Here is a 14,452-nt window from a genome sequence, read left to right on the forward strand (position 1 = left end):
TATAAAAATCCATCATTCCAATCTAAGTTTCTAGACTAAATAAATCTCACACACACATTCAACCAACCAACCAAGGAAAGGAAATATAATCTCTTACAAACCATTACAAAAAATAATACACCAACCAAATTAAACTTATGACATTAAAGATTACAACCCATCACAAAAATACACATAGAGATAATATCCTTGCAAAAAAATATGCTGCATCCATTCTTCCAAAAGCCTTCACAAAGCAACCTACACAACACTTAAAAGAATTAACACAAAGTTTCACCATCAACAAATCATAATTAAAATAAGATGCAATAAAAATCCCTTCCAACATATCTTAATCACACTAAGAAGGGAGAGTCTTATTCAAATTTGTCATGGATGTTTTACTCCCCATTTCTACAAAATATAATAAAATAAATCAAACCAATTTGAGTTAGAACACATAAAAATAAGAAAATAATCGGATTCAAATATACATATAGAAATGAAAATATTACCCATTTCAATGGATTTTGTGATGCTGCTGTAGGAGGTACAACAGCATCATTACAAGGTATAGAATCATCATTCCCATGCATTTCAGCCTCATTAGAAGCAGGTTCCTATTCATAAACAGTTTAAAACCATATTTAAACACAGCCATATTTAAAACCATAAACATATTAAAACATAAACATATATCCTATTAAAAAAAACACATTTAAACTGTCAAAACAGATTTTCCTATGCATACAACTCCCTAAACATATATCCTATCCAAAAATCAGATTACAAAAACAGATTACAAAAACAGATTATAAAAACAGATTGCAAAAACAGATTATAAAAACAGATTACAAAAACAGATTACAAAAATAGATTACAAACACAGATTGCAAACACAGATTTAAACAGATTACAAACACAGATTTAAACAAAAACAGATTACAAAAACAGATTACAAACACAGATTACAAACACATATTTATACAGATTACAAAAACAGATTTAAACAAAAACAGATTACAAAAACAGATTTAAACAGATTACAAAAACAGATTTAAACATATTACAAAAACAGATTTATACAGATTACAAAAACAGATTTAAACATATTACAAAAACAGATTTATACAGATTACAGAAACAGATTTAAAGAGATTAGCAGCAGCAACGAATATTTACCTCCATTTAAGCAAAATTTTCCAAACTTTCAAAGCTCAGAATACCAGCAGCAGCAGCAGGAGGCAGCAGGCAGCAGCAGCAGCAGCAGCGACGCTAAACAACTGTGAATGAAATCAAAAAAAGGGTTAGGTTACAAACAAACTTCATTCGTTCCATAAACAAGCTTCACTCAAAACAGCAACAGCAAAGATAGGTTACAAACAAATTATTAAATTAATGAAATTCCACCAGAAAAACACATTAAACTAACTACCCAAAAAAGTTTCAATAATCATCTAAAGTGCAATTTAATCACATCAAAATAAAATAAGTGAACTAGTTACCCAATCGTCTACTTCCCCTAAGGTTCTAGGTCCACAAATTTGCAATAATAAATAATTAAAAAGCGGCAGTATATGCAGATTTCTTTTATATTATATATATAAATATTTTTTTAAAGAAAGGGAGAAATTTTTTTTTCATTAAAAAACCATACAGAAAAGTGGACAAGTATTCCAGCAATAATAGAAGGAAACAAGAAAACTAGTACCGACATTTACAACTATGAGAAAAACAATCCTAATGAAGACACTGCAGCCCAATCAAGCAAAATGGTTGAAAGAGATGAATTCCCAAAAATAGGAGAAACAGAAGCCTACAGCACTGCCCAGTACTTTGCTTTTTCCCGCACCTCCTCCACTTCTGCCCCCTCGCATCTTCAAAAATCCGTTCATTTCTTTTATATTAATATTTTAATGAACATTATACCATATTTATGAGCAAGGTTAACACTTTATATATTGCATGGATTTCTAACAGGTACCTCCTAGGTAACTTTACACTAAATGACTAGATCATATTTTATTTTATATGAAACAGAATTCATTGATTAAAGCAAACAAATACAAAAACAGAGGACAAGAAGTCCACTACACTAAAAAAAACTCTCAGCAAAAGCAGCAAAAACAAGCATCCACAACAACAGAACAAGGCACTAGGAAACAACTCTCCAAACTGAATATATAGAAACGAAAGAATTATCCCCAGAACCACACCCCTCTTACTATCACCAAACAACTTAGGCCTCTCGCAGAATAAAGCCACACAAGATTGTGGAACAATCCAGCTCAAATTGGACCCCCTAAACAGCCTAAACCATAAGCATAAAGAAAGAAATACCAAAAATCCATACATCGAAAGTAAAGCCATGTGGAGCTGATGATATAAAAATATGTAATTCTAATGCACACATTCAATTTTAAGCCACAAATAGAGATTGAGACAGAAATATTTATACCTTCAATTTTGCCTATTAATCCAAACCCACAGAGACTAAGCACAACTACTGCAAAATTAAGAACAAATTGTGTTAATTACAACAGAATACCAAAATTTCAGAACCCTAATAATCTACTAAATTAGGGAAAATGAAAACAACTAAGAATTCAAACCAAATACATACAAATTACCTTAGAATGAACCAGAGCCCTCCAGAATTTACAAGGATTCGCTCCAAAAACCAATAAAATTGGATGATGTTTGGTTCGGTTTGGAGAAAGAGAATGAGTCTCGCGCGACTCTAAGAGACTTAAAGATGTGACTAAGAGTGAGAGAGAGCCAAGTGACGAGTCGAGAGAGAAACAGAGAGCGCGCACCGACGGCGGCCGATGAGGTGAGGGTTAGTCTCAGATCGGGAGAGAAATAGTGTAGGGTTTGGTTTCGTGAGTTTCGTGAGTGAGAGAGAGAGAGAGAGAGAGACGGCCGAGTGAGTGAATGAGAGTCTGAGAGGGTTATTGACAAAATAATAAACAAATAATTGAGAGAGGTTCTAATATAGTGCAAGCAGACCCACCCAAAGTTCTTATTTAAGCCAATGAGACAACGCCATGTGTCAAATGCATATATAATTAAATAATGATCGGTTCGGTTCAGGTCCAACGGTTCAAAAAATTTTAGACCCGAAGCCTGAACCGAAGTCAACGGTTCGGTTCAGGTCCAGCGTTGACTTTTTCGGTTTGGTCAAAAAAACCTTATTTTTCGGTTTGGTTTGGTTTGGTTCGGTCGGTTTGATCGGTTTATGGTTTTTATGCCCACCCCTATTACTGAGCTTCAGTAACTAAACAACACGTAAATCAAAGTATTGTACAGTACAAATCACGTTCGAAATGAATAGTTCATAAAACTTCTTCAAGATCAAATAATGACATTAACCCATATAAACTGATTTGTAAAAGCTTATTTGTATAAAATCATTATATAAATCACTTAAGTAATCTCATTTATATAAATCATTTATGATATAACTCATGCATATAAAATCGTTTATGAAAGAAAGTCCACTCACAGGTGATCCGAGCTATCTGGACCCTTCGTAGGTCCCTCCTGTAGGTCGACCGGACCTCTGGTGCCTGATTAACCATGAATAATAAATCAATGAACTGCTGAATAAAAAGAATTTAAATTAAACACCCTACCCCCGGCTCCTTGAAATACGTCCGCTCAATTTTTCAGTTACTCCTATGCCCACATTAGCCTTTCGGACTCTTAAATCAATTTTGGAAGACTCGACGCTTGACTAAGCGATCAACCACCAAACAGGCCAATTCGGGACCCCGTGGGTCCGCGGTCTCCGATGGCCAATCTGGGCTTCTCTGAAAGTTCCTGATAGAGAAGGAACCATGTTCCGTGAGTTTGATCCGAAACGGACGGTCGAATTGGTCAAGATCGCATTATCGCTTAAAATCCAAACCCTAGCCCCAGGGTTCTCGATTTCGGAGTATCCGGGACTCCGATTCGCAATCCGTCGAATCCTACGTGATCCTGAAATCACGTAGACCGACATATCCAAAATTCAGCTCGATCCGACTATTTAACGACACAGCACTCACGGATCGCGCGATATGGAAAATTCGTTCGGGGCTCAAACGGACTCCGAATCGAGATCCGCGAAATCCTACGCGCTCGTGACGACACGAGGGTCACAAAACTGCACAGAATTACTTCACCCCCCTCGCCCACGAGCCCCAGTACGCGCGGGCAGATTTGGGTGTCTTAAGCGATTTCGGGTGGTTGAAAAATCTCGAAACCAAGACTCCAAACTCCTACCCTAGGTAAAACACCCCATTTGGAGTCACTTTTGTTCTTGGACATACCCCAAAAAGTGACCAGAAACAGTAGATCACGGCGGCCGAAGTTTCGGCCAAAATTCAAGTCGAAAATTGATCGCTTTAGAGCTAAAATCGATCGAAACTCATACATCCATCAGCTAGAACACGAAAAATAGCTGAGAAACCATACCTTGCTCGATTGATTTGGTAGAGAAACGAAGAAGAAAATCGAGCTGGAAGATCGATGAAACTCGGGTGAACATCCGTCGGAAATCATGACTTTCCGACCAGCTCCGGGCGGCCCAAGAATGGAGGACGGTCAGGTCGTGACGGCGAGAGGGAGGCGGAGCCGACGGTGCCCACGGCGGAGATCAGCTCGGCCTGTGGTGGCCGGGCCGTCGCCGAGAAGTTGAAGAGTCGCAATGCTGGGTGCGACGGGAGAAGGAGAGAGGAGAGAGAGAAAACTGACGGGGGAGAGGAGAGAGAAGAGATAAAAAATCTGATTTTTTCTCAAATTATTGTTTTGCCCTTCGCGGTATTTAGACCATATCTTCTTCGTTACAGCTCCGATTCGGGTCTACTCCATGTCTACGGACTCGTTTCGCCGTGCTCTACGCAACGGCGTAAATGGAATTGTCAAATTCTTTCTCGATCAAAATGTCAATTTTCCCCCTATTAAATAATGCGAGGGCAAAATTGTCTTTTTGCTAGAAGATATTATCCTTACTTTTAGATATTTTATTTCTTTTTAGATATTTTGTTTTGGGTTATTACATCCTCAATCTTTTTAACCAAATCTAAAAAAATTGCGTTCGAAATTGGTATCACACGGTGCTTTGCTTTTAAAAAATAAATCTGGCAATAACCTTCAAAAAGGAGGTTTTATTTATAAAAACCGCCATAGATTTTGATTCACAAATCGTTTTATATAAAAAAAAATTTGTCATAGATTTGGATAACATGCATCTTTTTTTTGAAAAAAGTGACGCAGTATGTCAATCACACGGCACTATTTAAGGAAGTTTGCCGTACAAATTTGTTTCACATTACGACTTTTCTATAATTGTAACTATATGAACGTCATTTTTTTAAAGAAAAAACGCTTTATATTTTAAATCATACTTCGGTTTTGTGTAAGAAAACACTGTGAAAAGCTATTAACGACGTCGAGTTTTATAAAAAAATGACGTGGTAATGTTTGAAACTACGTCAAGTTTTAGATAATAAAAAAAAGCCAACGTAGAAACGTTTGAATAAAGGCAGTTCGCCGTGGTTTGACTATGTAAACCACGACGGTCGACTAGACGTCGGTTTTAGACCATAAACCACCCGTTGTTTGCAATTTTTGTACCAGTGAAGATGTGGTGATCCCCTTGTGATGTGTATTCCATAATGTGGTGTGACTTTTGGATACTGAAGTATTGTTTTAATTGTTGTGATGGTGTGTTGTGGTTGAGGAATGAAGGTATTGACACACTTGATTAACTGAGTGGGTGTTGAGTCGTGTTCAAATTAAATATGGAGTGGTCCTATGATTGAATGATATAGGAATTTGGATCAGAAATAGGGTCACCATATGTAAAGTCCAATTTGAATCACGACACTTAACTTGACCAAACAAAAACGTATTTTTTTAATTAAAAGAAAAACTTTTATTTTGGCCAACTGTTTGTTTTAATGTTTTTTTGTTTGGCCAACGAACTCTAGCACGTTTTCATTGAACTTCAAATTTTAATATATTTTAAATATATTTTTAACAGAAATATAAGAGTTAAGAAAAAGCTTGATAATTGTAGTGGTAATTAACATGCATGCAATAAGGAGTTTAATGTATTATTTGTATAACGAGGCAAGAGATCATGGGAATGCCATGCATCCTAATTAGTAAAATATATGTGATGTCTTTTATCAAGAACCACACTAAATTATTGATCAAAATTAAATTGTATATATCAATTTGGACGAATTGGATTGAATCCTAAGCACCTAATTAGTAAGATATATTTATTATCAAGAGCCACGCTGATGTTTAATTAATACCATGATTTTGATTCATACTATATGTGGAAATGGATCGGATCATTAAAAAGTATGAAAGAGAATTCTTAATTTTTTTTTTTTTCATATATAGAAATTGAACATAATACTGTAATTAAGCGAAAACAATATATTATTCCAATAATTGATCAACATCGTAGCTTGGCACTGGAGGATTGTCGTCATCGTCGTCAAGGGCGGAACCAGGGGGTGGTTGGGGTGGGCTCTAGCACAACCTTGTTTTTTTCAAAATGGGCTTATATTTGCAATTTAATATAGTTAAGTTAGAAATCAACTCAAGACTCTCCACAAGTCAGTCCACTGGTCCATTAAGCACAATCAAAACTTTGACCAAGGAAATAAAAAAAAAGCCCAAAACCTTGTCTTCCTTCCTCTCGAAAATGGGTTCCTCCTTTCCTTCACCCTTCTCTTTTCTCTTTTCTATTTCTTCTTTGTCATTTTTGTATTATCTCTCATTTTTCTTCTTTTCTTTCTCTTTCTTCTCTCTCTATCCAATTTTCTTTTTATTTCTTATCTCTCTTTTCTTGTTCCTCTTTCTCTCCGCCATCTTTATTCTCTCTCTTTCTTTCCTTTTATCTTCTCTATTTGTTTCTCGGATCTTTGAAAGAAAAAAAAAAAAAACAAAACAAAGTCACAAGAGAGAGCTGAGAAAGAGAGAGAGAAGGAGGTATGTTGACAGGACCCGAATCAAATTTCGCTTTGGAATTCGAGTCGGACCCTGTGCGTGTCCGACACTTGGCCAGTGTCGGGCACAATTGGCCTATTTACCCTTCGAACTGTACTTTGACCTCGACTCCTGCCGAAAATTCGGCAGAGTCTCCCCTGTAATTTGCTCAATCCCAAAATTTTCACTTGTCAAAACGAGCAAAAATATCCACACAACCAACTGCCAGCATACTTAAGATACAATACCCAGTCCAGTTCTCAATCTAGGGCAGATATCAGAGCAGTTCTAATAGTATACAGATAAGTTAATCTTTTTACAAACCAACACTTTTGTAACAAGAAGGCGCGGAAGGCAAGATGGCCCGGTTGTGGATTTCCTGTGCACGCTACAGCCTAAGGGCGCAAAACATTTGAAAATGTGAGTGGACAAAAATAAAGGTTCACAAAATATCCTAAGAATATACTAACCCCCATTGTAAAAATAGTTAAATAAAACTGAATACGTACTCTGCATTTGAAGCATACTAAACTCAAGGCATTCACAGATTTATATATTTATATGTAAATCATATTCAAACTCGATAAATCTCCCATAAAAGCACTGAAATTAAAACTTGCATAAAAACACTGTAATCAAACTTGCATAAAAGCAATGTACTCAAACCTTGCATAAAAGCACTGCAATCAATTAAAACTACCACTCGGATGTACCCCTGTAATTTCGTCAATTCCCCTGGCAGGTCTCGGCGACACAAAGTCTATCCGAGCCGCAAACTGGCAGGATTCAGGGGACCGTAGTCAGCCTGATCCGCAATCCTGGCAGACTTCGGCGACACCAAGTCAAACTGAGCTGCAAATCCTGGCAGACCTCGGCGACACCAAGTCAAACCGAGCTGCAAATCCTGGCACTCATGGTCCGGGCGTCCCCGAAACTCGTGAGGCAAATGTCAAGTGCACTGACAAAACTGAAAGTAAACTGGATGTCTGTAGACATCGGCATAACTGAGGGTAATAAATGTAGCTGGGTACTCACGGTGGTTTAAAATAATATAACATTTCGGAGCAAGTATAACATGTCTGGAAAATCTGCTGACTAACTGAATTTTTATTAAATCAAGAACTCTGAGAAAATATAATATATAAATATGATAATATTTCTGAAAGATCTGATGAATAGCTGAATTTTTGTTAAATCTGGAACTATGCTGCTATTTTATCTGATAAAAATCTCAATTAAGATATTTAAATTCAACAAAGCATGCTAGAAAATTTATACTCAATACAAATAAGGAAATTTATTTGCATAAAATCATTTATAAAAGAAAAGCCCACTCACTCCTGGTCTGAGCTAGCTAGACCTCCTGAAGGTCTCTTCTGCGGGTCTGCCTGGTCCCGGATGTTTGGGTAAACCATCAGGAATATTTAATTAATAAAATTGCTCGGTATAAGTTTTTAAGTAAAACCCTGACCCCTGACTTCTAGAAGTGCGTGCACTAACTTTAAAGTCATTTTTCTGCCCACTTAGGCATTTCAGATGTTTAAAACCGTTTGAAAAGACTCGAGACTTCACTAAGCGATAAACTTCCATATTGGTCGATACGGAACCCCGGGGGGTCCACGACCTCCAATTACCAATCTGAGAATTCCTGTAAGTTCCTCACATTTAACTAACCAAGTCCTGCAAGTCTGGTCTGAAATTGACGATCGGATTGACCACGATTGTGTAATCGTAAAATTTCTAAACCCTAGCCCCAGGGTTCGTGATTTCGGAGTATCCGGGACTCCGATTCACAATCCGTCGAATCCTACACGATTTTGAAATTATCTGGAACAACATATCTGAAATTGAGCGTGATCCAACGGCTCAACAGTATTGAACCCGAAAATCGCACAATATGGAAAATCCGTTCGGGGCTCAAACGGTATCCAAATTGAGATCTGCGAAATCCTACGCGCTCGTGACAACCTGAGGATCGCAACAGACACAGTGCCACTGCACTACCCTCACCCACGCGCCGGCAGTGATGGGTGTCCAAAGCGATTACACCTCGCCGGAAAAACTTCAAACCACGGCTCCAAACTCCTACTCTAGGTAAAACACCATATTTGGAGCCACTTTTGTTCTTGGACCTACCCCAAAAACTGACTGGAAGTGGCCGATCACGGAGGCCAAAAATCGACCGAATTTTCAAAATAAAAAATCCAATAGCTACACTGAGAATCGATCTATTCCTACCCAACAGGCAGCTAGAACAGCTCGAGAGGTTCAAGATCCATACCTGGGTCGACGGAAATGGTGGCCGGAGGAGGGAGATCAGCGGCTGTGAAGTTTCGGTGAACACCCGTCGGTTTTTCGCATTTTCCGGCCAGTACCAGCGGTGCCGCAGGCGGGGAAGGGTTGGGAAAGGAAGGGGAGACGGCGGCGGTTCGAACGCCACCGGTCCCGTGGCCGATAGTGCCCTGTGGCAGCGCCGGCGTCTTCTGGAAGGCGACGACACGAAAATGGGAGAGGAGAGAGAGAGGTCGCGCGCGAGGAGAGAGAAAGAGGCTGAGCTGGTTTTATAAATCCAACTTCAAAATATTTACGGTTGTGCCACTGAGACTCTTTTGACCATAACTCTCTCGTTACAACTCCGATTCAGGCTCACTACGTGTCTATGAACTCATTTCACCGTGCTCTACGCAATGACGGAAGTGGAATTGTCAAATTCCTTCTAGATCAAAAAGTCACCTTTTCCTTAATAAAATATTTCGAGGGCAAAATTGTCTTTTCTCAAAATAAATTATTCATTAACTCAGAATTTTTGTTTTGGGTTATTACAATCTACCCCCCTTAAAGAAATTTCGTCCTCGAAATTTACATACCGGTTACTCGAAGAGATAAGGGTACTGTTCCCGCATTTGGTCCTCGGGTTCCCATGTGGCCTCTTCCACATCATGACTCCTCCATAAGACCTTCACAAGTGGAATCTCCCTCGAACGCAAAACTTGCATCTTCCGATCTAAAATATGAACTGGTTGCTCGACATAAGTCAAATCTTCTTGTAATTCTATCGGTTGTTCCTCCAAAACATGAGAAGGATCAGAAATGTATTTCCGGAGCGTCGAGACATGAAATACATCCAATATGTTTCTTTGTTCTCTACCAAACTTTCCGACATCATTAACCCCTGCTCACCCATTACATCCTCATATAAGGGTGTTCTATACTATTTCCCATACATGGGATCAGTTGGAGACATTTCGATACTCGTCTGACAATTGTCAGTTGAGACATACTCTAAAAGTAGTAATTTCTCATCCCCGTCACCCCGAAACTGCAGTATGCAAGCTCTCAACAAACCTTCTAAAGTCTGAATCATTCTTTTAAACTGATCATCTATCTGGGGGTGAAATGCAGTACTAAACTGCAATTTGGTTCCAAAAGCTTCCTTTAACCGGGTCCAAAACGGGATGTAAACTGTGATTCTCGATCTGAAACAATGGATACTGTTACTCCTTGAAGTCTCACGATCTCATCTGTGACAATCTTAGCCGGTTTGTTCAAACTATACTTGGCTCTCACCGGCAGAAAATGAGCAAACTTGTTGAGTTGATCCTCAGTTTCCTACACTCCTTCCTGCTTACTCTGTGCTCGGGAAAGTTGAACACAAAATCTCTCGTAAGTTGCTCCCACTTCCCTTCAGGAATCGGAAGTGGTTGCAAGAACCCTGATGGTTCCTGTCGTTCAGCTATCACTTGTTGATAAATTAATCACCTTCTGACATACTCTGCTATTTCTTTCTTCATAAAAGACTACTAGTAGAATCTCCATTTTTAGAACCTCATTATTAGAATCATAGAACCAACCTCCACTCGCAGTGTACCAATCAAAGATCTTGAAATTGAGCTGCGGGTATTCGTTCTACTAGCACTGATCTTACCTGAAAGGTGGCTAACAGTGCCTTTTGATTATCCGTTTCTAGCCCAACTTTGAGCTTCCTCAGTTTTATCATCACTGGTAAATATCTCCCTCGGAGATAAGCTACTGCTCCTGAGGATTTCATGCTGAGTGTATCTGTAACAACATTAGCTTTTCTTGGATGATGTTCGGTGGTGTAGTCCTAATCTTTTATCAACTCTGACCATCTTCTTTGCCTCAATTTTAATTCCTCCTGTGTGAATAAACATTGTAAACCTTCATGATCTGTAAAGAGCTGGCATATTTCCTCATAAAGACACTGCCGCCACATTTTCTAAACAAAAAGATTACTGCGGCCCACTCCAATTCATGAATAGGATGATTCAGCTCATGCTTCTTCAGTTGCCTAGGGGAATAGGTGCGCACTCTACCATGCTGTATCAGTACAAACCCCAGTTCTTGTTGCAAAACAACACTGTAGCTCACGAAGTTCCCACTAACCTCCTGAAGTACTGAAATCGAAGCAGTGGTCGACCTGATCTTGAGTTTAACACAACCCTATTCACTCTTATCTGACCATGCAAATTTAACTTCTTTCTTTGCCAAAGAGATGAGAGGTGCCGCTATGGTGGAAAACCCTGCCACGGAGCGACAGTAATATTCGGCTTACTCAGAGAACTCTGTATCTCAGCAACACTGGTTGGCCGTAGCCAATTCACTACTGCTTCAATCTTTTGAGGATCAATCAAAAATGCCCTCTGCAGAGTTCATGTGTCCCAAGAAACTCACTCTGTCTACCCAACATGGACACTTGCTGAGCTTGGCATAAAGTTGCTTCCTTCTCAGAGTCCGCAGTACAACGTTTAAATATTTCATATGTGCCTTCTGTCTCTTAGAAGACACCAAAATGTCATCTAGGCACACAGTCACGAAGCGATCTCCGTAATGCCGAAACACTCTGTTCAAGGGGGGTCCAACATGCAGCTAGGACAGTCCTTAACCCGCATGACATGACCAGGAACTCATAGTGCCCATACCACATTCGAAAAGCTGTTTTAGGCACATACTCTTTTCTAACTCATAACTGATAATATCCAGGCCTCAGGTCATTTTTAGAAAAGCCCTCGGCACCCTTTAGCTGATTAAATAATTCCTTACTGCGAGGCAATGGACATCTATTCCGCATTGTAATCTTGTTCAAATATCTGGAATCCATGTATAACCTCATGGTGACATCCTTTATCTTAAATAACACTGGAGTACCCCAAGCAGAGAAACTAGGCTGAATGAATCCCTTCTCTATCAATTCCTACAATTGAGTCTTTAACTCCTTCAACTTTGCTGGTGCCATTCTGTACAGTGCCCGAGAAATGGGCTCCATTCCTGAAGTGAACTCAAAATGAATTCGATCTCTCGATGAGAAGGTAATCCAAGAAGATCCTCGGGAAAAACATCTGTAAATTCCTGTACTACTGGAATATCTTCAATTTCATCTCATTATCTCTGGTATTGTTTACACGTGCTAGATATCCTGAGCACTCTTTCCTGGGCCATCTACTGAGGCACGGTATCTGGCCAATCAATCTAACCCTAAGATGACATCCAGTCAACCATGTCAAAGGGAATTAAATCCGTAACTACAGCAGGTAATGCATATGCTTCCTGCTGGAACATGTTATATGCTCTGCTTGTGGCCCTAGAACGTTCACCATGTCCCCTCGGCTGACTGCTGCCTCGACTGGCTACACTGGTTTGGGCTCCACCACTGGACAAAGCCTCCATAGATTGTGGTATCTCCTGTAATCTACCATGAATACCTGTTTCAATACAGCTGTGATCTCTCTGTGCTGAGGGGACAGCGGCAATCCTTTCGAAAAGATCTAGACTGTCCACAGTAATAACCTCCAGTAGTGCCCTTTCTGGCAAGGCCCAGAATGGGACCTACCACACCTGGCACGTTAGGGGTGACTCCTCCTGCCAGATCCTGACAACAACTGTCTTCTAATACCTTTGGCTGCACTAACCCAAGAGTGGTTTCCAAAACTACTACCTTGGCTGGAACCTCCATTGGAACTGAATCCAGGTCAGTAGCCTCCAGAGTTGCGGCCACTCGATGATCTGGAACTGTAATTACCTCTCTTAGATAATCCCTGACTAGTACCACTTATGTCACCCCGTGTCTGACCATCATCTGGCTGCTTTCAAGTAATGAGGCAGACATCGCCACATCACCAAAGTTAATCAACTACTGACTGATCACAATACCTCTGATGGAGGCCTTTAACCTCATTGTAAAAAGGTGGTACTTCTCACTTTCAATCCTTACTAGTGGAAAACAATACTTAGACGGTTAAAACTTTTTCTCGTACTCTGATACAACATTATCACTTGTCCAGCTGTAAAAACTCTTGCATCTTCACATTCTATAGACTTGTGGATAGTACTGACTATCAAATGCGGCTCTAAAATACTTGCCACGTAATAGTCAAAGGATCCCGGTATCTCTTCTTAACCGAGTCCCACCAATGTCTGGCATTTCTGTTCAAGAAGGAGATGGCTAGGGTAATCCTACTATTCTGTGGAACAGCCATGACCTCCATGATCTGCTCCATCCTTTCAATTCAATCCTCATTTACTGCAGGGTACCACCATCAACAAAATTTGTAGCCCCCCAATCCTCTTTGCTTGGTCCGCATATCTCATGGATGGATCTCTGGGCTGCCCAGTCCTAGCTAAAGCCTAAGCTAACAACTCCAAAGTCTACTGGACGTTAAGATCTCCCTGCATACTAGGTACAACAGGTACGGCTCCTGACGAGCCTCTAACAAAAGACTACTCTACCGGTTCAGATACCGGCGCAGTTCCCACCCGATCTGGATATCCCATCCCCTTACGTCGGGACAACTGTCTAGTCCCCCTACGGACACCACCACCCTTAGGGCCCATCTGTCCTGTCACGAAAACGGATTTCAAAAGAAAACGAGAATGCACAAAGTGCAAAGTCTACAGGACGTGAAACCTTGCTCTGATACCAAATTGACAGGACCCGAATCAAATTCCGCTTTGGAATTCGAGTCGGACCCTGTGCATGTCCGACACTTGGCGAGTGTCGGGCACAATTGGCCTATTTACCCTTCGAACTGTACTTTGACCTCAACTCCTGCCGAAAATTCGGCAGAGTCTCCCCTGTAATTTGCTCAATCCCAAAATTTTCACCTGTCAAAACGAGCAAAAATATCCACACAACCAACTGCCAGCATACTTAAGATACAATACCCAGTCCAGTTCTCAATCTAGGGCAGATATCAGAGCAATTCTAATAGTATACAGATAAGTTAATCTTTTTACAAACCAACACTTTTGTAACAAGAAGGAGCGGAAGGCAAGATGGCCCGGTGGTGGATTTCCTGTGCACGCTATAGCCTGGGGGCGCAAAACATTTGAAAATGTGAGTGGACAAAAATAAAGGTTCACAAAATATCCTAAGAATATACTAACCCCCATTGTAAAAATAGTTAAATAAAACTGAATACGTACTCTGCATTTGAAGCATACTAAACTCAAGGCATTCACAGATTTA

The 14,452-nt window shown here is 39.8% G+C and overlaps 1 long non-coding RNA gene across 2 annotated transcripts; it reads right to left on the reverse strand.

The window, feature by feature from the left end:
• Positions 1-2,917, reverse strand: LOC117620664. Of its 2 annotated transcripts, none has more exons than XR_004584830.1 (4): positions 2,610-2,916; positions 2,438-2,485; positions 1,162-1,262; positions 1-240 (listed from the first exon to the last, which is right to left on the reverse strand). It is a non-coding gene; the product is annotated as an uncharacterized LOC117620664 (long non-coding RNA). The 2 variants fall into 2 exon arrangements; XR_004584831.1 differs by lacking the exon at positions 1-240 and adding an exon at positions 565-599 and having other exon boundaries at positions 2,610-2,917.
• Positions 2,918-14,452: the final 11,535 nt, after the last annotated feature.

Source organism: Prunus dulcis, chromosome 3 (assembly GCF_902201215.1).
Source record: "Prunus dulcis chromosome 3, ALMONDv2, whole genome shotgun sequence".
Taxonomy (NCBI): Eukaryota; Viridiplantae; Streptophyta; class Magnoliopsida; order Rosales; family Rosaceae; genus Prunus; species Prunus dulcis.